Here is a 21,240-nt window from a genome sequence, read left to right as displayed (position 1 = left end):
ATATATTTTGGAACGCTGTTTGTCTGTTTGTTACGCATTTGGACACCTCTTAAAATATCGAAACCAAATGTTGCCTGATAGTAACTGAAATGAAGGAGCAGGTTTTTGTCTATGTTTGGATACAATTCACACATAACATCACTGATAAAATCACATATGACATCACAAATGACATGATCCCATCACACACCCCTCAAACTACCACTTAATCTTGGGTCACTCTTAAAATCCAATTAGCAATATTAACAAAAATACAGGAGCAGCCAAAGTTCTTCAAGACTGATCATTGTTTGGGACAAAAGTACAATGCCCCACAAACACGCAGCATTAGAGGCTCTCGATCGAACACTTCAGGACCTTCAGGGGAATTCGCATTAAGAAACTACAAAAAATTTAATTATCCATTTGTAGCTCCTATATCCCCACCCTAAGTGAGATTTGGTCTGCTACTAGTGTTTTGGTGTAGAATGGTGCATACCTGTGAGGTTACAGGAGGGCTGAGCACTTCCGCGGTGGTGTGGGGAATCATCAGGACAGGATTTACAGGGTACCTTTGTTCATTGGTTGCAGCGCCTCCAGTCAGCGTGGATCCTCTGGATAGTAGGATGGTCCAGACTGACACCTTTCTTTAGCCCAAGACCGTGAATCACACTGGTATATGGTTTACATTGTATGTATTGCAGTGTTTAGGATCTTACACAGCATGTAAATCACTTTCCTTGCTTCCCTTAAGAAGTTAACTTCAAGGCTTGAGGCCCATCCCAGCTTCCTCCTGCATGGTTCTCCTCCGGATGTCCCCTTATGGGACACAAGGAAGTTGTTGCTCACTCCACAGGAGGAAAGAGACACATCCACTTTTGGGAGAGAGACAGTATTATACTCTGGGGTTGGGCTTGTAACCCTGTCCCATAACAGAGCAGGTCTGATACTGACAGGTCATCACAATCCAGCATGTACCCCTCCCCCCAGGCTGACCATCTCTGGCTGTTGTAGGTCCACCCTTAGATACACTACTGCATCTAAGGCTGCAATAGCAAACAAGACATTGTGGAGGAATTAACCCTTCTACGGCCTGTACCTAACAGGGCTTCCACTGGTAGGGCCCAGGGAAATAAGTAGTGGCTGGAGGCTAGGCTACACATTTATAAATCTCAGTATTTTTTGGTTTGTTAGAACTCCTGAGCAAGGTCGGGTACTGTTATAAAGAGAGAGCTTCATACAACCATACACACATTTAATTACTCACCACCACCCTACTTACAAAGGCATTGCAAAAAGACAGTGAAAAATCCACCAGGTAATTTCACAGTAATGTAATTAACAGTATGTAGAGGTGTGATTGTGAGGTACTGGGTACCCCTCCTTTGCAATTAATTTTTTTTATTTAAAAAAAAAATTGTCCTTTCATTTTTCCGGAAGCATAAGTATAGGATATATATTTTAAAATGGTGCTAAAAAAACATTTCCCATTTGCTTTAAAGCATTATACATTCCTAGAATCACACACAGCCCCACAACTCAATTCCATTTGACCTCCTGATGGCGTGCTATGGCCTAGCTAAGAATCAACAGCAAGGGTACTGAACTCCAGTCCTTTGGGCCCCATCAGCAGGTCAGGTTTTAAGGCTATCCCAGCTTCAGCACAGGCGGCTCAATCAGTGTCTCACCTGTGCTGAAGCTGTAACTGATTGAGGCACCTATGCTGAAGCTGGGAATGACTGAGACACGTGAAAATTTGACTTGTTGGGGGAGCTGGACTTGTTGGGGGAGCTGGACTTGTTGGGGGAGCTGGACTTGTTGGGGGGCTGGACTTGTTGGGGGAGCTGGACTTGTTGGGGGAGCTGGACTTGTTGGGGGAGATGGACTTGTTGGGGGGCTGGACTTGTTGGGGGAGCTGGACTTGTTGGGGGAGCTGGACTTGTTGGGGGAGTTGGACTTGTTGGGGGACCTGGACTTGTTGGGGGGCTGGACTTGTTGGGGGAGCTGGACTTGTTGGGGGAGCTGGACTTGTTGGGGGAGATGGACTTGTTGGGGGGCTGGACTTGTTGGGGGAGCTGGACTTGTTGGGGGAGTTGGACTTGTTGGGGGACCTGGACTTGTTGGGGGAGTTGGACTTGTTGGGGGCTGGACTTGTTGGGGGAGCTGGACTTGTTGGGGGAGCTGGACTTGTTGGGGGAGCTGGACTTGTTGGGGGAGTTGGACTTGTTGGGGGAGCTGGACTTGTTGGGGGAGCTGGACTTGTTGGGGGAGCTGGACTTGTTGGGGGAGTTGAGCGCCCCTGAGTTACAGTGCTAACATTTTCTGCGGGTAAGTATTGGGTAAATGGCTTTAAATTATTTTCTCATTTTCTTCTCTTAGTTGATACAGTACTTAAAAAGAGATTTTTCTTGCACAAATCCTGCCCCCAACAAGGGAACCAGCTGATAATGAGAGATATTAATCACTCTAGCTTTGCAAACGATGACAATTATCTACTCAGTAAATCAATGGGATGTAATTGCACTATTAATACCGCATTACACCGACTAATGAGATATGTACAACGATTATCAACAGCTTCTACTTAGATTGCCTCCACATTACATACCGCTGGGCGCACTTTCCTGATATCTTAAAGTTGAGCCCAATTGTATTCTGCTTTGTTTGGATTAGGCTAAAAACTGCATAAAGCTTGTGCTCTTTAAAGCACTAATCTCGTTTGCAGAAGCATAAAATCAAGTTGCTATTACAGAAGACGTTGCATTATGGGTCTCTCATGTTGTACCAGAACGTTGTGAAATTACATCCTACAGTATAACTCTGCAAAACATGGGAATACATTTGGGGGGGGGGGGAGGAGGGGAGGGGGGGATAGAGAGGATTAATACTAAAAATATGTGCTACTACAGTGGGTTCACCTGGTTTGAATCTGAGTGTCAGCTCCCCCTGTGACTTATTAAATCTCTTTAACTCCCTGTGCACACCAAAATTAGACTGTAAGCTCTGTGGGTCTGGTAATTATTTTACCTCTCAAATTCTATGTAAAGCACTACATGCACTGTCAGTCCTACAAATACAAAAACAAAATATGTTTTGAAATGGAATAAAAGCAGAACATTGACTGCAGTGTGATAAGCCAAATAGCGCTTTAAATGCTGCTTTACACACAAAATAGGTATTTGGAAGGTTTTTGAGGAAGGTTGCACCTGGTTTCTTTGCAGAAATGCTGCACTGTGCATGTGTTCACTCTGAGATGCAAGAATACTGCAGTTTTAATCTTCTGATTGAGCAGCATGTGTTCAATACAGTGAGCAGACAGACTGTACGTACAGTACAATTACCAGTGAGAATAAGCCAGCTACAGTCTGTAAACTGCCATGTGTAGGAAAAAAAAGGAAGCCAGCTTTGACACTACTGTCTTTCCATTTGAGCCTTGAAAATCCTGGTACCCCACTGCGGTAAATTGGTTTGATATCCCCACACTGCTTAGTTTTTGGCTGATACTGGTTAGCTGGATGGAAGGCGCTCCCCTGGTATGGAACTCCGGCCTCTGGCTTGGTGCCAGGTGAATGGTCTGGCTTTGTTTAGCCAGCATCTCAGATGGAAAGTGCCTTGAGCTATAAAAACACCATCAAACGCATATACAAACTCCTAACATTGAATTCTCTTGTTTATTAACTTAAGTTCAACATACAGTACCTATCTAACTGTGACCAAGGCAAGGGACCCTCCCCATCCGGTGCCTTTTAGCTTTATAAATATTTTCAGAAGTTGCTGTGTGTTACTAGCAGCTGACAACAAAAATAAAAGCATTAGTTTTCGAGCACAGATTAAGGAAGGGGTGGGCAACTCCAGTCCTCTTGGGCCACGAACCAGTCAGGTTTTCAGAATATCCCTGCTTCAGCATAGGTGGCTCGGTCTTTTACTGAGCCACTGTGCTGAAGCAGGGATATCCTGAAAAACAGACCTGTTGGTGGCCCTTGAGGACTGGAGTTGCCCACCCCTGGATAAGGCTGACAAGTTGGCAAGAATAATGTTTTTCTCCTAGTGAGTATTGTGTAAACTGGGATAGCTATTCAGCCTTTTCTCATTTATGATGTTTAGATTTTCTTTTAAAGTTTAGGTTGGATAAATTGTATCAGATCTGGGTTTACCAGATGTGTCTGCAAATCTGATGCAGAGAACATTGCTGTTCCTGGTTAAACTATGAATGTGTTAGATGTATGATGTGTGCATCACATAAATAAACATTAGGAGGAAGGAGTCAGTGCCCTAAAGATGTTATAATCGAGGTTAACCAGTGAAGCATTCTACGGGCCATCGTGTTAATATCTCACAATAAACACTATTAGACTGTAGTGAGTGACTCCAAGGTAGAAGCCACTTTTAGCTCTTAACTAATGACTATCATTGCTGTAATGTTTTGACTGAGAAAAGGAGGGATGTTGTATTCCTATTTAAAATTGAAATATGCATCTAAACTGGGACTAAAATATAAATTCTATTTTAATAAGGGAATGATCAAACAGAATATAACTTACACGTATGGTAAATGTTAAGAGTCTGGGGTTTCAAACAATGAAAATAATACATGATGTTCAAGGATTCTAGAGAAGGGGGCTAGATTTACTAAATGATGTTAAGCATTGGTGGGTAAAAGACTGCCCGGGGGCTCCAGCTACGGCTCCCAGTGCAGAGTGAGCGGAGATGTTGCAGTTGTGGATTATAGCTTCTCCCCACTGTGTTGATATATACTGCTCCTGTCCAGTGCTAATCACTAATTCCCAGTGTAAGAAGAGTAGCGGGACAGTATTCCCCCAGTGTGTCGGCATTAAGTCACTGACTGGAGCGGGGAGAAGCTCCTTCTCCCGACTGCAGTGTCGCTTCTGCATGCGCACTATATATAAATGTGTGTGTGATGTGCGGTCCTTCTGAGGGCTTCAGGACCGCACATGCAGCCTTTGAAATATATCATGTTGCCTATAAGCCTTAAGACATCTTACTTAAAGGGGGTTATTTTGTCAAGTCGCCTGGCTCTCAAAGGTGGGACAAAACCAGTGCAAAAAATAATTGACAGATTTATGAAAGGAAAAAGTGACATTACTTTTAATGGGATTCCTTATTGTATTATCAATACTGCGCTATTTTATGCACTGGTTTTGTCTCGCTTTTGCTGTAAAGAAACTTCAGTAAATTGCACAATGAGTTGAAATGAATGTGCCTTAGGCCAGGTCCCCGCTGTCTACTGCAGCGCCCGCTGTGGCGGACACTGCAGGGACAAGAGCTGCCCCACAATCAGGCCGGGACCGCTGCGAGGGGGGGTGGGGCGCCGCGCTGATAATCTCCTGCTCTCAAGAAAATTGAGAGCAGGACTCGCGACGGAGCGCTAGGTCACGCTCGCCAGCGGTTCAGCCAATGAGGGCGTACCTGCCGGGTGACGTCACGGCCACGCCCCCGTCACGCCCCCCCCCGCCTGTCTTTTCCCCTGCAGCTCACTGCGGACCAGGGGACTCGGCTGCACGCGCCGCCTGCCTCACAGGCGCACATGTAGCGCAGGCTCTGGGGCCGCAGCCTTAAGTTGCATCATTTAGTAAATATAACCTTTGTTTGTCTAGCTGCCAAAAGGGATCTTGTTTCGCAGCTGAACACCCTTTTGAGCCAAGAAAGAAAGAAAAGGAACAATTAAAGATGTATATTTGAATGCTTCAATGTTCTGTGGTTTTCCAAACATTTTCTTTGGAAGGACTGCAGCTACACAAACCATGCCTGTGGCAGGGAAAGGGTTAACTGACCCCCTTTGAGTCAAATGACAGACTAACTCGGTATACTTTAAAGCTCTCTCTTGTTGTAATATAATACATTGCGCTAGGGCAGGGGTGCGCAAACTTTTGTTGCTGCGCCCCCCTGCCTCCTTTCCCCCGGTGTTTGTGCCCCTCCCCACCTCCACGGGGTCATGTGACGTGACTCACGACATAATTTGACGCTGCGTTGCCATGGAGACGCGTCCAGATGCCGCCCGAATCTCGGTAAGTTGAGGTTGCAGAGGCCTCGTGCGGTCCCCCGGCATTTAACTTAAATGCCTTGGGGAAGAGTGTGGGGCCTCCGCAACCGCCGCACCTCCCCAGAAAAATCTCACGCCCCCCCCCCCCCCCCCAGTTTGCGTAATCCTCACGACTGAGCCAATGATTGAACCACCTGTGCTGAAGCGGGGATATCCTTAAAAACCAGACTTGTTGGTAGCCCTTGAGGACTGGAGTTGGCCGCCCAGGCGCTAGGAGTCTCTCACCAGCGAGGCCGGATGTTAATAGGTGTGAGGACCCCCGCAGCTCCTGCCTGTTTTATGTTGCGTGAGAATGAACGGCAGAGACTGTGCCGAGAATTGAATCACTGCACTTGTCCGGAGCGGCCTTGTTTCACTTCTCCCCCTACACTTTCATCCTAATTAGTGCTTTCAGCTATCAATTGACAACAGAGTTACCCCCCCCCCCCCCCTTTCCATTACACAGGTGCAGACCTGTTACTAATAAGTGTGAATTTCCAACTTTAGAAGAAATCTCCATTATTATATTAGCCCCCAAGGTTTCTCTAAGGGAGAGTGCCTTTAAGGCTGGCGTTTCCCACAATGCACTGGGCTGCCATTACCTCTTCACTGCTAAAGGTGCAGCGGTGCATTGCTTTGATGCCACCCCTGGCAGCGAAGGGGTTAAATCGCGGGTGGGAACAGATTGCTAAACGGCACATCAGCAGAAAATCTGCAGCAGGTGCTGTCCTACAAACACACGGCACCGTCGTTGGACAGGCGCTAGGACCCAGGAGGAGCCTTTGGGGAGTCGATAGTTGGAGGCACTCTGCCAAGCTTGATTACCCCCTGATGGAGCAGGCCTGGCAGGGCGGTTTTAACAGTTCTGATTGAAGCTGGTGTCCCGCTGACATCTGTGCTCCTTTATCATTATTGGCGCCACAGCCTCCCCCCAGCGAGATAACAAGAAACGAAATAAATAGGGATTTTTTTCTTCTTCTTCCGAAAGCCGCATCATAAATTCAAACTGAAGATGAGATCTGGTTGGAGGAGTGAGGCCAGGGTGCACCAACTCAATCTTTGTTTTAATCAGTATACCCGTATGCGCAACACCAGACCTTATCTACTGCAACATGACACGGGACTGTGTCTAAATAAATTACATATTACAGCTTCCAAATAGACACGCGTGTTGCATGTACTTTTATTGCACAGTTTCCAAGCAAGCTCATTCCTGTTTGACCAGAGATGTCAGTCTACCCCAGGGGTGGCCAACTCCTGTGCTTATGGGCCACCAACAGGTCAGGTTTTTGGGATAGCCCTGCTTCAGCACAGGTGGCTCAATCAGTGGCTCAGTTGTTGAAGCAGGGATATCCTGAAAACTTGACCTGTTGGTGGCCTTCAGGACTGGAGTTGGCCACTCCAGGTCTACACCAAGTTTTAAAAGTGCAATGCCCCCTTATCTACGTGCAGGCAAACACACAGCTTAAAGGGGTGCCAGGGCCTTCACCAGAGCCCAGGACCGAAGTCTTCACCTGAGGCCCGGGGTTGATGAAATGGGGAGAAGGACAGGGGGTGTGTCACGGTGTTGCATGCAGTTTGAGGGGGGCAGAGTTGTTCAGGAGGAGGGAGGGCAGCGAGATGTTGAGTGGGGAAGGGCATCGCCGGTTAAGCCTGGTGGTGGCCAGAGAAATGGGCCTGACAGGCTGACAGGAAGTATAGGGAGGCCTGAAGGAATAGGGAGGGATGCCCTTTCATGCCCAGACCACACTAAATCCACAGTGACCTAATGAAAACTTTTGCTAGTTCCGCCTTTCACATATTGTAATGTAGAAACTGTAGAAAAGCACCAAGCAACTCACCGGGTAGTAGAAAAATAGTAGAAAAATAAAAAAGTTTATTGGGTTACATCATTAAAAAACGAAAAACATACTAGGGACAGAACAGGGACAAAATTCTCCTCCCACGCGTTTCACGCTACACAGCGCTTTCTCAAGGAGTCTGCAGGAGTGGGTACAAAGGTAAGTAATATAGCCCCTCCTACGAAAGTGATAAAGTCTGACGGTAATAAGACATAATGAACAAATGGTGGTAATCTTCCCCATTTGGGAGTCCTCTCATTAACGAATATATCAGTGTATGTATTATCCAGAATATATCTATGGTAAATATTAAACCACGGCAATAAATTATGACCGGCTATGTTGATGTGATTTGATGTAATCCGAGGTCAACCTTTAGTTTGATACTATAATAGTAATCATATAGAATACAGTATATCTAAAAGAAAGGCAGGTGTTATTCATGTGACAATCTAATCACAGATGTTAATTGAAAGCCATACAGCTGGGAGGATAAACCATGTATGATCTCACCATAAGTAACCTATGTTAGAACCATTCAAATCAACCGGGAGTCAAGTAGATATATGCACATTCGCAATGAGAGTTCAGAATTGTAAAACTTGCTCTGACACAAAATTACATTAATAACAAACTTCCAACAGAGTTAATCTCTATAGACATTGAAGCATTCATATAAAGGCAGCCACAGTGAAAGCCACCGGTCAATTAACTATACCTGCTCATAGAACTGCTGAATACAGTATATCCAGACCACAGTATTACTTATACTATCAATTATAACAACATACAGGACTTTACAGAGTTTAAATCCCTAGGTTGAACTTGGAGCTATAAGTGATCCATTTTGATTTCACATATTGTAGACTGAAGTTCCAGTGGCTATATTGACCCTCGAAAAGTGAAGATTTGTGTAGGATGTGACACAGGAACCAGGAACGTTCTTCATAACTGAAACTTCTGTGCACAGAGCTTGGAAAACCCCACAGGTCTTTTCATCATGAGACCTTACACATGAATGAGAGATCTGTAAGGTTTCAAATACCCTGCACGCTACACTTTTATCTATAGACAATTATCTTCCTGGACTATTAATAGGTATCACAACCAACACTAACCTTTCCAATTTCCGCAGCCGGCCTGGAAAGACACCTCTGGGTGATGAGAACCCAGGTGACAACCTTAGAATGTAATATTGTGTGTGTACTTATTTAGAATACATTATAAACCGGCAATGTGCATAGAGACAGCAGGGTTGCAAAACAATAAAGGTTTGCAATGCATTTATTTATATAACGGTTATAGTACTGGCACATTTCTGTTGCTATAGATTTAAAGAATTGACAAGAAACACGTAAGGGTGATGTCACTCTTACATCACCCACTGGTCTTAACCGTCATTAGCACAGATAATTGCCATTTGGTATATATATATATATATATATATATATATATATATATATGTATATATATATATATATATATATATATATACACGCACAAACACTGCATTCCAAAGTCTGGTATTTACAGACATAACCAAATGTCTATTCTCTTAAAGACGGGGCAACATAAAAAATGCAAAGCATAAAAGGCATGCCCATAAAGATGATGAGGTCTTCTCAGGATTTCACTGATCCAGCACTCTATGTAGCAGAAACTCGTTAACACGAGTAACCTCACAGCACCCATAAAAGAGGTGAAATGGATCCTGCCATCTCTCAGGAGAAAGAGTGTATTGTCTAAAACAAATTTAACTTCAAGAAAAAAGGAAAAAAAATAATAATATTGTGAATATGTAAGTTTAAGGTATGATCTGGAATTACAAAGGATGACAGTGTATCTTTGTGTTAACTCTATTGAACCTATTTTCTCTTCGAGGCTCCCCCCCCCACCCCCCATAATACTGTCATTTTTAACATAGGAGTTAACATTTCAGTGCATTTTGTAAATGAACTGCTCTGACCTTTTTAACAATCATGAGTCTTTTAAGACAGCACACATTATTTAATCTGCTGCACTGGCTAATTACCAAGAGTAGCAAATAAAGCATCTGAAAATTGCAGGATGGAATCAAGCTGTGGACATATATCTTTGCAGGGCCGCCGACGGGGGGACCGCCGGGACAGGTGTCCTAGGCCCGGTGTCTGCGGGGGGCCCCGGCTTTGATGCAAGTTGGGCCCGACCTCTGGCCAGCCCGGCTGCCGGTCCTCTCGCGGCCGGGACCCGGCTCTCCCTCAGCTGCAGGCTTCTTCCTACTCTGTCCCACGCCAAGCTTCCAAAGCCGGCGCGCGACGAGCATCTCTGACGTCAGCGCGCTGGAAGTAAGATTGGAAGCAAGCCAGACAGAGTAAGGAAGGGGCCGGCAGCTGATGGAGTGCTGGGGCCCAGCCACGAGAGGACTGGGGCCCGGCCATGAGAGGACCGGCAGCCGGGCCTGACCAGAGGTCGGGCCCAACTTGCATAGCCGACCAGCCGGCCGGGCCCGGTGTCTGCAGGGGGCCTGGCCAGACCATCCACAAGGTAAGTCTGTTTTTTTTTGTTTTTTTAGGTATTGGGGAGGGGGGTGGGGGGTATATTTTTCTATATGTATTTGGGTCTTTTTTATATGCATTGGGATTTTTTGATATTCATTGGGTTTTTTTTATATGCAATGAGGCTTTTTTATATGCATGTTTTTTTTATGTGTATTTTTATATGTATTGGAGTTTATATGTATTGGGGAGGTGTTTTTTTAATGTATTTGGGGGGTTTGAATATATTTGGGGGGTTTGTATATCTTTGGGGAGGTGGGGGGTTTGTATATATTTGGGGAGGTGGGGGTTTGTATATATTTGGGGAGGTGGGGATTTTTTGTATATATTTGGGGAGGTGCGGGGTTGTATATATTTGGGGGGTGGGGATTTTTTTGTATATATTTGGGGAGGTGCGGGGTTGTATATATTTGGGGAGGTGGGGGGTTTGTATATATTTGGGGGGTGGGGATTTTTTGTATATATTTGGGGAGGTGCGGGGTTGTATATATTTGGGGGGTGGGGATTTTTTTGTATGTATTTGGGGGTGGGAAGTTTTTGTATATATTTTGTGGGGGAATTGTGTGAGGATGGGGATTGACTGAGAGTGGGGTAATTCAGGGGGGCGCAAACTTTTTTCCCTGCGCCCCCCTGACGGCTGTCCCCTCGCTCCCGCGCCCCCCCCAACCCCAACTTACCCGCGCTCCGGCGTAATGACGTCACGTTGCCATAGCAACGTAACGTCACATGACCTCGCAGCGTCATTTTGACGCCGCGTTGCCATGGCGCCGCAGGGAGGAAGCCGCCGGAGCCACGGTAAGTTAGGTTTACAGAGGCCCTGCAGCTCCCCCGGCACTTAATTTAAGTGCCTTCGGGAAGCGCGCGGGGCCTCTGTAAACCCCGCGCCCCCCGTCGGCAGTTTGCGCACCGCTGGGGTAATTGATGGAGGGGGGGAGAGTGAGAGGTGAGACAGAGGGGAGAGAAATACATGGGAAGAGTGAGGGAAATACAGGGGGCTCGTGAGGTGTGAAATGGGGCTCGCAACACTGCCGACGGTGGGGGGGGGGGGGGGGGGGGGGTGTTTGTCAGAACTGTAGTCTTGGGTCCCGGGAAATCTGTCTGCGGCCTTGTTTCTTCGCATTGTCTAGACTCTATATTATGCATTAATTGCACCATTTTCTACAACAATCCAAATAAAGCCATCAACGGACTGTCATGATTTCCTCTATTCTACTTATTGAACACTTCAGGTCACTGCTTAGTGACAATCTTGGTGGCTCCTGTTCTGTTGTGATATGCTGTATTGCTATATTGAATAGCGGTAATGCCATATGTTAGAGGTAGCAGATGGGAGAGGGTTGGGGATGACATGGTTAGACATTACACTGTGCACACTCTATCCCAGAATGTCAGCCCACATTTCAGAAAACATATTATCAGAAAAAGTAACGAATTTCAGTTAGACATTGTCTGATGTATAGGGCCATATTTACTAAGCAGGGCTATATCATAAGAAACTTTTTGCTGCCAAAAGCTACCTTACAACCCTCTCACGTGAGTAGGACATAAGGCATCTTCTGGAGCTGGACATTGACTTCTGGCATAGCACTGCCTAGTATATATGGTCCATAATCTCAATGTGCCAGTGCGAGAGAGAAACACCGACCCCTATCTGATTTAGTACAATATTCTTTCGTTTCCTGTGATATGTATATTAACTAAATAGATTTTGGAGTCCTAGGGCAGGGGTGCGCAAACTGGGGAAAACGTGTTTATTTTTTCCTGGACATAAAGTTGTCCAATTTTAACTTCAAACGTAACTTCTTGTTACTAAGGAAGCCAATGACATTAGTGAGTTATTCAAAAATATATTGTTTGTCTGCGAGAGAGATCCTTCACTAGGAAGGTGAAGCCGAGTTACTTAATAATACTGATAATAAGACTCTTAATTACCTACATCTTAACCTCACTTTTTGTCTTCCTGATTTTACCCTCTGAGAATTACTTTTAGGCACTTGAATGAAACAGTGAGATGTTTATCCTGGCAATTTCCAGAAGACTGCAGTCTAATTTCTCAGTTCAGTTGACTGACCGTCATACCCCTAATCAGGTCGATGATACTATGTGACAGCTCACCTCTGCATTCTCATTTCAATCTCACTCCGCGGATAGCTCTATTTCCATTTTCATGATTAGATTTTCTTTGTGGGCGGCAAGTGCAGAGAAGTCAAGAAAAGTGATTGAGAAAATTGTTTTGTTTGGCAATAACAGTGATACTTTGTAACAGCGGCAGTTTCCCGGGTTCTGTGCACAGAGTAACAGTGCAGATACAGTTCCTTATCTATTATTACATCTTTTATACAAATAGATAAACAGGGGGAACATTTGTGTTGAATGGCTCGGTAAGGACTTTTCTTTTAGTCCATTTTCTGAGCACTAAAACCGCCAAATTTACCAAGAAGAATGATTGAAAACAAATATGTCTTTATAAAACTCATTAATATGACTATTCCACGTCTCCTTGTTGTTGAAGGATGTGGTACTGTATTAGCACAAATAAAACCAATGGAAAAACCATACGTTCTTCCTTTGGTTTCCAAAACCTCAATTGCATCAACACCAATAATCCAAATGTAACCCCTTAAGTGCTGGGGGGGGGCTTACATTGGGGATCTAGGTCCTCCGGTTCCTAAGTCTAGCATGGCGTTTACTCCTGTCCTCCATGGACCAAACATGGATGTGAGGCAACAGGAAGCGCGGGGCGGAAGAATAGCTGGGCATCGAGGAAATCTACCTGGGCTTTCATACTGCTGAAGGAATTCTCTGCAATGAATAAGCTTAGATGTTCTGATAGTTGAAACGAGTGAACATAATGATATATAGATTGTGTAAGTGTGACATGCTATTTAAAATAAAATGATTTTTTTTAGCACTTGATGTAACGTTTCTTTAGTATGTGAGAAAAAAAACTTTAAACCAGAAAGATTTATCATTTAGAGGATCTGCTGAATAAAACATATGATTTATCTGGGTCGGGGCTGGCCAACTGCAGTCCTCTAGGGCCACCAACAGGTCAGGTTTTCAGGATATCCCTGAGTCAGCACAGGTGGCTCAATCAGTGGCTCAGTCTTTGAGCTCATTGGTTCATTTTAGGAAAAGTATCGGTATTGTGGCTTGAATATTTCTGGCACTAAAGATCCTAACATTTTCTCAGCGCTCACAGGGTTCTACAGACATGTGTCCTCTTAGAATGGAAACAATCTGTATTTTATTTTACAGGACAAACCATTACACTGGCAGCTTTTACATATCTGATGGGTCGCCTCCTTTAAATAATAGTAGGCATGCATTGGAAAAACAGATAATATACTTTGTTGTAATCCTGTTAAGTATAAGTAAGTCTTATAAGGAATTCCTGCACCTAATGTATTCATTATTAGGATGCTGAAGGATTTCTGACAGCAGAACGCTGACGGACAAGTGAAGGTAATAGTGAACTCTCACAAAGTATGAATTTGTAGGGCATGTTGGTGCAGATTTGCCCTTGTATGTATGTATGTATGTATGTATGTATGTATGTACTGTATGTATGTATGTATGTATGTATGTACTGTATGTACTGTATGTACTGTATGTATGTATGTATGTACTGTATGTATGTATGTATGTATGTATGTATGTATGTATGTATGCATGCATGCATGTATGTACTGTATGTACTGTATGTATGTATGCATGCATGCATGCATGTATGTATGCATGCATGCATGTATGTATGTTTGTATGTATGCATGCATGCATGTATGTATGTATGTATGTACTGTATGTATGTACTGTATGTATGTACTGTATGTATGTATGTATGTATGTATGTATGTATGTATGTATGTATGTACTGTATGTATGTATGTCTGTATGTATGTAGTATGTCTTTTTTTCCGTAAATTCTTTATTTTAATTTTAGTTTACGAACAGTAGTCAAAAATCGTTACGGATACATTTTTTCTCTTTTTTGTTATTACATTAGATAATGAAACCGGTAGACATGGAATATTTGGTGTTTTGTTTCTCATTTTTTGTCCAGCGTCAGTCTGGTGTCTTCATTATTACCCCAAATCTATAGTTCCTGTCTGTCTTATTTCCATTTATGTTTGATCTCTTTTTTAGAGGCTTTTATTCTCTCGATCATTATACTGTGTCACATTTACAGGAGTTACCCTCTCTTGTTGGGTACAATGTTGACCAATATATTCAACTGTGTTTTATCCCATTACAATAAATGTAAGAGACTTCACATAAATTCAACGTTGTGTCTATATCCCATCTGAACCATAGTGATAATGACATTATCTCATAACTACAATAACTTATAATATGTTTACCATATCGTTATAACATCGACAGTAAGTATAACACATATATTACATAAAATAAAATACATTACATTAAATACGTAAAATAACATAAACAAATGACCATGCTGCTATCCATGGTTGCATGATTTGGTACCCTCTTCTTCTAGTATCGGTAGATGCTTCTTTTAATGACTATTCGCATCCCTTCTAGTCTACCATACTATATTTTTTACACTGTTGTCCACCTTCACCCATTGCTATTTTCATGTAATTGGTCTATGGTGTCCATAGGACTTCAAATTTTGAAGTTGTGTCCTTAACTACATGCAAGATTTGTTCCGAACGCATAACTTTCCAAACTCTATTGGTCCATTGATGCCACGTTTAGCATATGTATACAATAGTTAGGGATTTTTGGATTTTGTGCTCCTGTGGTTAGGTTAGGTTTATGTGGTTACGTTATTATATTTCTATATTTAGTTACTTCGTCCAATGCAGAGAGTGCTGCAACAATATTTAGATGTTCATATAGACTCTTTGGGTGGTCAGATTTCTTTAGCCATGGGGTCATTTTTTTTCAATATCTTTGCTATACTCATTCTCTATCACTCTCTACCCATAGCTAGTCTTGGGGCAGTGGTGCCATTCAATCAGTGTGTTAATTTGTGTGGCTAGATAGTATTTATTGCTCTTTGGTAATCCTAATCCTCGTAGTTATTTGTGCCTGTGTAATATGAATTTAGTGATTTTACTTTGGAGGGCTGCTATATAATGTTTGGGTACTTTTAATGGATGGTTTGGAACAGATACTGTACATCATTCTAGGCTGGATGGTCATTTTGACACAGTTAATCCTACCTATCCAAGATATGATACACCCATTCCATATTTTTAGATCATTCTCTACGGCCATTGCCATAGAGATATAATTGGCCTGGAAAAAGTCCTCTACCCTTGGGGTTATATTTGCGCCCAGATATCTTATACTATTCTATTAAATTCAATTCCATTTGCTGTTGGAAGACTTATATCTAGCGCCTCTGTTTTTGAAAGGTTAATCTTAAAGTTGGATGCCTTACTATATTTCCCTAGTACACTCATAATGCTTGGTAATGATATTAAGGGAGTTGTTATGATCAGAAGGATGTCATCCGTGTCCTGTGCGATCTTATGTTCTTTGTTTCCTATTTTTATGCCCGTTATATCTACATGGTTCCTTATTGTTTCTGCCAATGCATCCACTATCAGTACAAAGATTAATGGAGATAGTGGGCATCCTTGTTGTATGCCGTTCAGTATATTAAAAGGTTCTGATACTTGTCCATTTACTTTGACTTTTGCCGACAGGTTGCTATATAGGGCTTTAATATATTGCATAAACAGATCTCCTGTTCCTATACATTCCAGCATCCTGAACATGAATCTCCATTGCACTCTTTCGAAAGCTTTTTCTTTATCTATCAATAATATCATACCTGGAGATTGTGTTGTTTTTATATGGTTCAATATACAGTATTTATAATACGTCTGGTGTGATCCTTTGCTTCTCTTTTGGATATGAAACCCGTTTGATCTAGCTTTGCTAAATCTGGCAGGTATTTATTGAAGCTATTGGCCAATATTTTAGTGAGTTGAACATACCTTGGATATATATTATTATTGAGCTGGCAAAGGTTTTGTAATATATGTGTGGTAGACCATCCGGGCTCTGACTATTCCTGTTAGGTAGTTATTTTATAACTTTTTCTATTTCTTCCCAAGTTATAGGTGTATCAAGACTGTTTCTTGCCTCTGTATTAATTGTTTTAATTTTTAACTTCTCAGTAATTTCTTAGGAATTTTTCTATATCGTCTTCATTTTGTGCTTCCCTCTATTTTGCGTACTTTCTACATTGTATAATTTGTCGTAGAATAATCTAAATTCTTCTATAATAATTTGGGGGTCTTGAGATACTATTACATCCTGTTTTCTGTTTTGTTGATATTATACTGGCTTTGTTTTTAACTGATTGGCTAGCAGTCTATCCATCTTGTTCCCTTTCTCATTATATTTGTGTTTAAGGCAGGGCAGTGATTTTTTTAAATTTTTGGGGTCATTAAAAGATTACATTCTCCTCTCGCTGTTACAAACTCTGTCAGCATCTTTCTATCTGATGTTCTTTTATGTTTTGTTTCTGGTCTTATATAGTCAAAATTTATTTTTCTCTTAGCTTTTTTCTGAGGGAGACTTGCTGAATAACCCCCCCCCCCCCTATGATTACAGTCTTGTGGGCTTCCTATAGGGTTGATGGAGATATGTTTTCAATATTATTTTCCGTGGAGAAGTCGGAGTGCATCCTCTATTATTAATACTACTGTATTATTCTTCAATAAGGACTTGTTTAGTCCATTCTCCTTTTTGTGTGGCCCCTGCCCGAATATCAATTTGTAGTGTTACTGGTGCGTGATCTGGCCACGTGATACAGTATTGCCAATTTCATTTTTATTAATTTTTTTAGATTTTATACACATTGATTTGGTCTGTGACTAGATACAGTATCTATCCCGGAATAGCTATCACGTGGGTGAGAATAGAACATATAATCCTTCCCTGATGGGTTCATCGCCCTCCATGTGTCAACTAGTGCGTGCTGGTTTAATGTTTTGATGAGATATTTGTTCGGTTTCTTGCTGGTTTTGGTATGTCCCTTAGCTGTATCTAATGCCAGGTTCAATGCTATATTGAAATCACCTCCCAGATATAGAGCCCCTTCTCTAAATATATTAATGATTGATGGTACGTTTTCTAGAAAGTATGTCTGTCCTATGTTGGGGGCGTATATATTTGCCAGAGTGATGTTCCTCCCTGTGAAATTTCCTTTAAGTAGCCCTCCAAGTCTCTCTTAATAGTGATGTCTTGCAGTGGGAACTTTTTACCAAGCAGAATTCCAGTCCCATTTGATGTTGGTGCTGGATGAGCTGTAAAAGCTCTGCATTATACCTTTGTCTACCATCTTAGGCTCATTATCCCTTTCAAAATGTGTTTCCTGTACGAATATAACCTCATTTTTCATCTTTTTGTACTCAGCAAGAGCTCGCCTCCTTTTTATCGGAGAGTTTAACCCTTTCACGTTTAGCGTACTTATTTTATATGCCATATTTGTATTGGTGTGTGGGTTCGCTAGTGGGTTGAGGGTGCCTACCCCTACAATCCGGTCACCCGTGTTCAGCCAGCGGTGCTACACATATGCTTCATTAAAGAGGTGTGTTTTAAGAAAGGCACAAAAGGTGGATAGAGAGGGTGCCAGTCGGATATTGAGGGGAAGGGCATTCCAGAGGTGCGGGGCAGTGAGTGAGAAAGGTTTTAGGCAGGAGAAGGCTTTAGATACCAAAGAGGTAGACAGAAGACATCCTTGAGCAGAATGCAAGACTCGAGCAGGCCTTTCAGAAAAACCTAAAATAAGTGCCAGGAATTTTGTGTCGGGACTAATTAAGGTAGTAAAAAGCTTGTAATTAAAGTCAATGTCCTAATTTAGACAAGAAAAGAACAGGTAAGAAAGGAATTTGGTTAATTTCCAAAGGCAGGGGTACTATCACATATTATCAGGGGGTTGGAGGGACTGACAGAGGCCACATTTGCTGAGAAAACAAAAAGGGTAATTTAAAGGTCACTGTGCGGTCTCGATGCTGAGGAACTCTTAGCAGCACCACAAGGAAGAAAGTGCTACAGCCGCATACTGTACTATGCTAAGTTCTGCGTAGCAGTGCAGACCAATCTGAGAATAAACACAGAATGTTTGGAGCTGGCGTTTGCTACGTTCTGTCCATGGGCTAACACAACGGCAACTAAAAGACATTACGCTAAAAGCGGGAAACTCTAAGGTAAAAATAGTGGAAGAAAATAGTAAGATACAATTCCCATAATTTTTTTTTTTTCCACAACCACAGAGATTTATGTTGAGATGTTTTAGTTTTTATTTTCTGTACTACTTCACCATCGGCATTTTCCTGTTCAACAACTTTATATAGAAAAAACACAAGTGACTGATTCAAACAGTGAAATTTCAAGTTTCCTGAAGTTATGAAAATATTACTAATTTGGGACTTGGTACCTTTTGATTGAACACATTCTGGTTTCAGAATGTAATTATTTACTTCAGTTTACCGGCTCACATTAAAACTGGAAAAAATTGATGAATAGCCTTCATTTAGCACCCAGCTATAAAAGTTGTAACGATTTCTAGTTAGGAATGTTTGATGAATTAAGTCCTTTATGTACTAATGTTTTGCATACCCTTTAATTTTCTTATATTATAGACATATTTAGCTGTTGTGGCTCCAACAGGTCCAAATATGGGATACCAAGCAGACTAATATGGGTACAACAGAACTAATCTGAAGTTTCACCTGAAAAAAGGTAATACTGGAACTGACCAAGAGAAGAAATGCAGCCACAACACATAGGCACATTGCGTTTAGTTCACAGATTAAAGGTGTCAGGGCACAATTCACCAATTATTTCTCAGGCAACATTTTATTTGCCGTGTACTGTAACAACGAATTATTTTGGAACGCCTTTACATGCTGCAATAAAAGGTTACAGGTAAATTACCAATGGGAAAAATGTCAGCAATGTGTTTGCAGCCGCAGCTGTGTCCACATCAGAGAGGAAGGGATACAGGTTTATGGAGTCCAGGTGTTTATCACAGCTGGGAACCACTGCATGGTATTATGAATGCAGCCATTTTTAAAGGTAGGTGTGTGTGTCATTCACTTCAGCAGTGGCTGGCAATCTGAAACCTCACCATTTTTTCAGAAATATTTCACATTGGAAGAAAGGTGAAAGCTGGTCCGTGTTTAAAAAAAAAAAAATAACATTAAGATGCCCTCCATAGGGGAGTCCGCTGTCCATACGATTATCAAAATCATAGCCCCTTAAAAACATAACTCCATTTAGGTGCGAAAACATGAAACTGGTTCTGCTGATGACCCCTGTGTATGAAGTAACGAATCGAAAGCTTAGCAGATGTTTTGTGGCGTGTAAATAGCAGTCAATGAGGTTAATCAGATGGCATGTAGAAAGCAACACAGTGTTGAATGACTGTGTACATCACTATTAACAATCGAATGTACATGGGAACCCAGGCTCTGCACTTCAAGTTTATTTTCTGGAGAATAAAGTGCGCAATTTATTAAAAGGTGAGAGTTCATGGTGACCGCTGCAGACTTTAAACAAATTCATTATCTGGCTTCTGTTTCCTGGTTCATTTGAAATATTCACATATTAACAATAAGTTAATGGCTAGAAGATAAAAAAAGGCATGCAGCTAATGTACATCTTCTTTCTGGCTAATTCTGCATAGCATCAAAATCAATACCATGTCTTCTAATAGAATAAGTAAAACCATTTAACTAATGACTTTTTACAATAAAGATAAAAAGAGTATATAACAAGTCTAAAGACATATTTCCAGTGATGCTACAGCACAGCATCGCCTGCAACTATAGCTCCATCACAGAGTCCAGTTATATAACTAGTAGTAGGAATCATTGTTTCTAGTAGGCAGATATATGTTGATACTGTATCCAATCTATCTACACGTATTGTCATAATTGTATCATAGTGATACATTTCAAAATCCACTGGAGCTTAAAGCTGCAGACCAAGCAATATCCTACATGTGTGATATGTTGGGTCTTCTCTGCATTGCCCCTGGTGGCATGTCTGCATCCCCTCTATGGGACCTGCTCCACTCTTGTTGCCATACTATTGTACTATTGGATTGTAACTTATAGGGCACTGTCCCTTAATGAAACACAAGAAAAGGGGGGCCTGATCTATACTATAACTGTGTGAACATATCCCCTACCTATACTTCCTGGGGCTCCTCTCCTCCTGCCATGCTGGGACCTCCTCTTTAGCACATTCTCTCTCTTATACCCCCTGTCACATAGTTCCATACTGTATGTCATCACAAGGTGGAGCCTATCAGCCACAGCTTACTAGTAACTCCTTTATAGTACCTTAGTAACCCACACTGGGGGGAGGGCGGAGGGGGGGGGGGGTTACATGTATGTTTCTCATTGTCTGTAATGTATATAGTTATGTTTGTTGAATATTATGTTACATTTTTTACACACAATGCCTAAACAGTGTGTAATTAAATATTATTTTGTCTACTTCTGTCTCCTTGAAAATAATTTTCTCATATGTAAATTCATTCTGGTAAACTCATACTTTACACCATAAATTATATATATACAATAGTAGGCCAATTAAACATATCTAACATTCACTTTCAGGATTAAATAACACATTATAGTTAATCCCTTAAAAAAAACAAACAAAAAAAAACCCAGTGAATTTTCATTTGATGCTGTTCCAGCCATTTATGTGCCACCATATACCTGTTAGTATAACACATCATAACAGGGTTAATTCCTACACTCAGTCCATTCATATGGGTACCACTTAAGACCTTCCCTTTTCCCTTTTTGGCTATTTGGAGAAATAATGCAATGCTGCTCAGGGT

General features: G+C 42.0%; 1 protein-coding gene across 1 annotated transcript in view; it reads right to left on the bottom strand.

The window, feature by feature from the left end:
• SLIT1 (slit guidance ligand 1) overlaps positions 1-21,240 on the bottom strand; it is a 259,749-nt gene that overhangs the window by 105,968 nt on the left and 132,541 nt on the right. The gene's annotated exons all lie outside the window — the stretch shown is intronic.

The sequence above is a fragment of the Ascaphus truei genome, chromosome 8, assembly GCF_040206685.1.
Source record: "Ascaphus truei isolate aAscTru1 chromosome 8, aAscTru1.hap1, whole genome shotgun sequence".
Classification (NCBI taxonomy): domain Eukaryota; kingdom Metazoa; phylum Chordata; class Amphibia; order Anura; family Ascaphidae; genus Ascaphus; species Ascaphus truei.
Note: the sequence above shows the minus strand (reverse complement) of the source record. Positions and strands in the feature narration are given on the sequence as shown.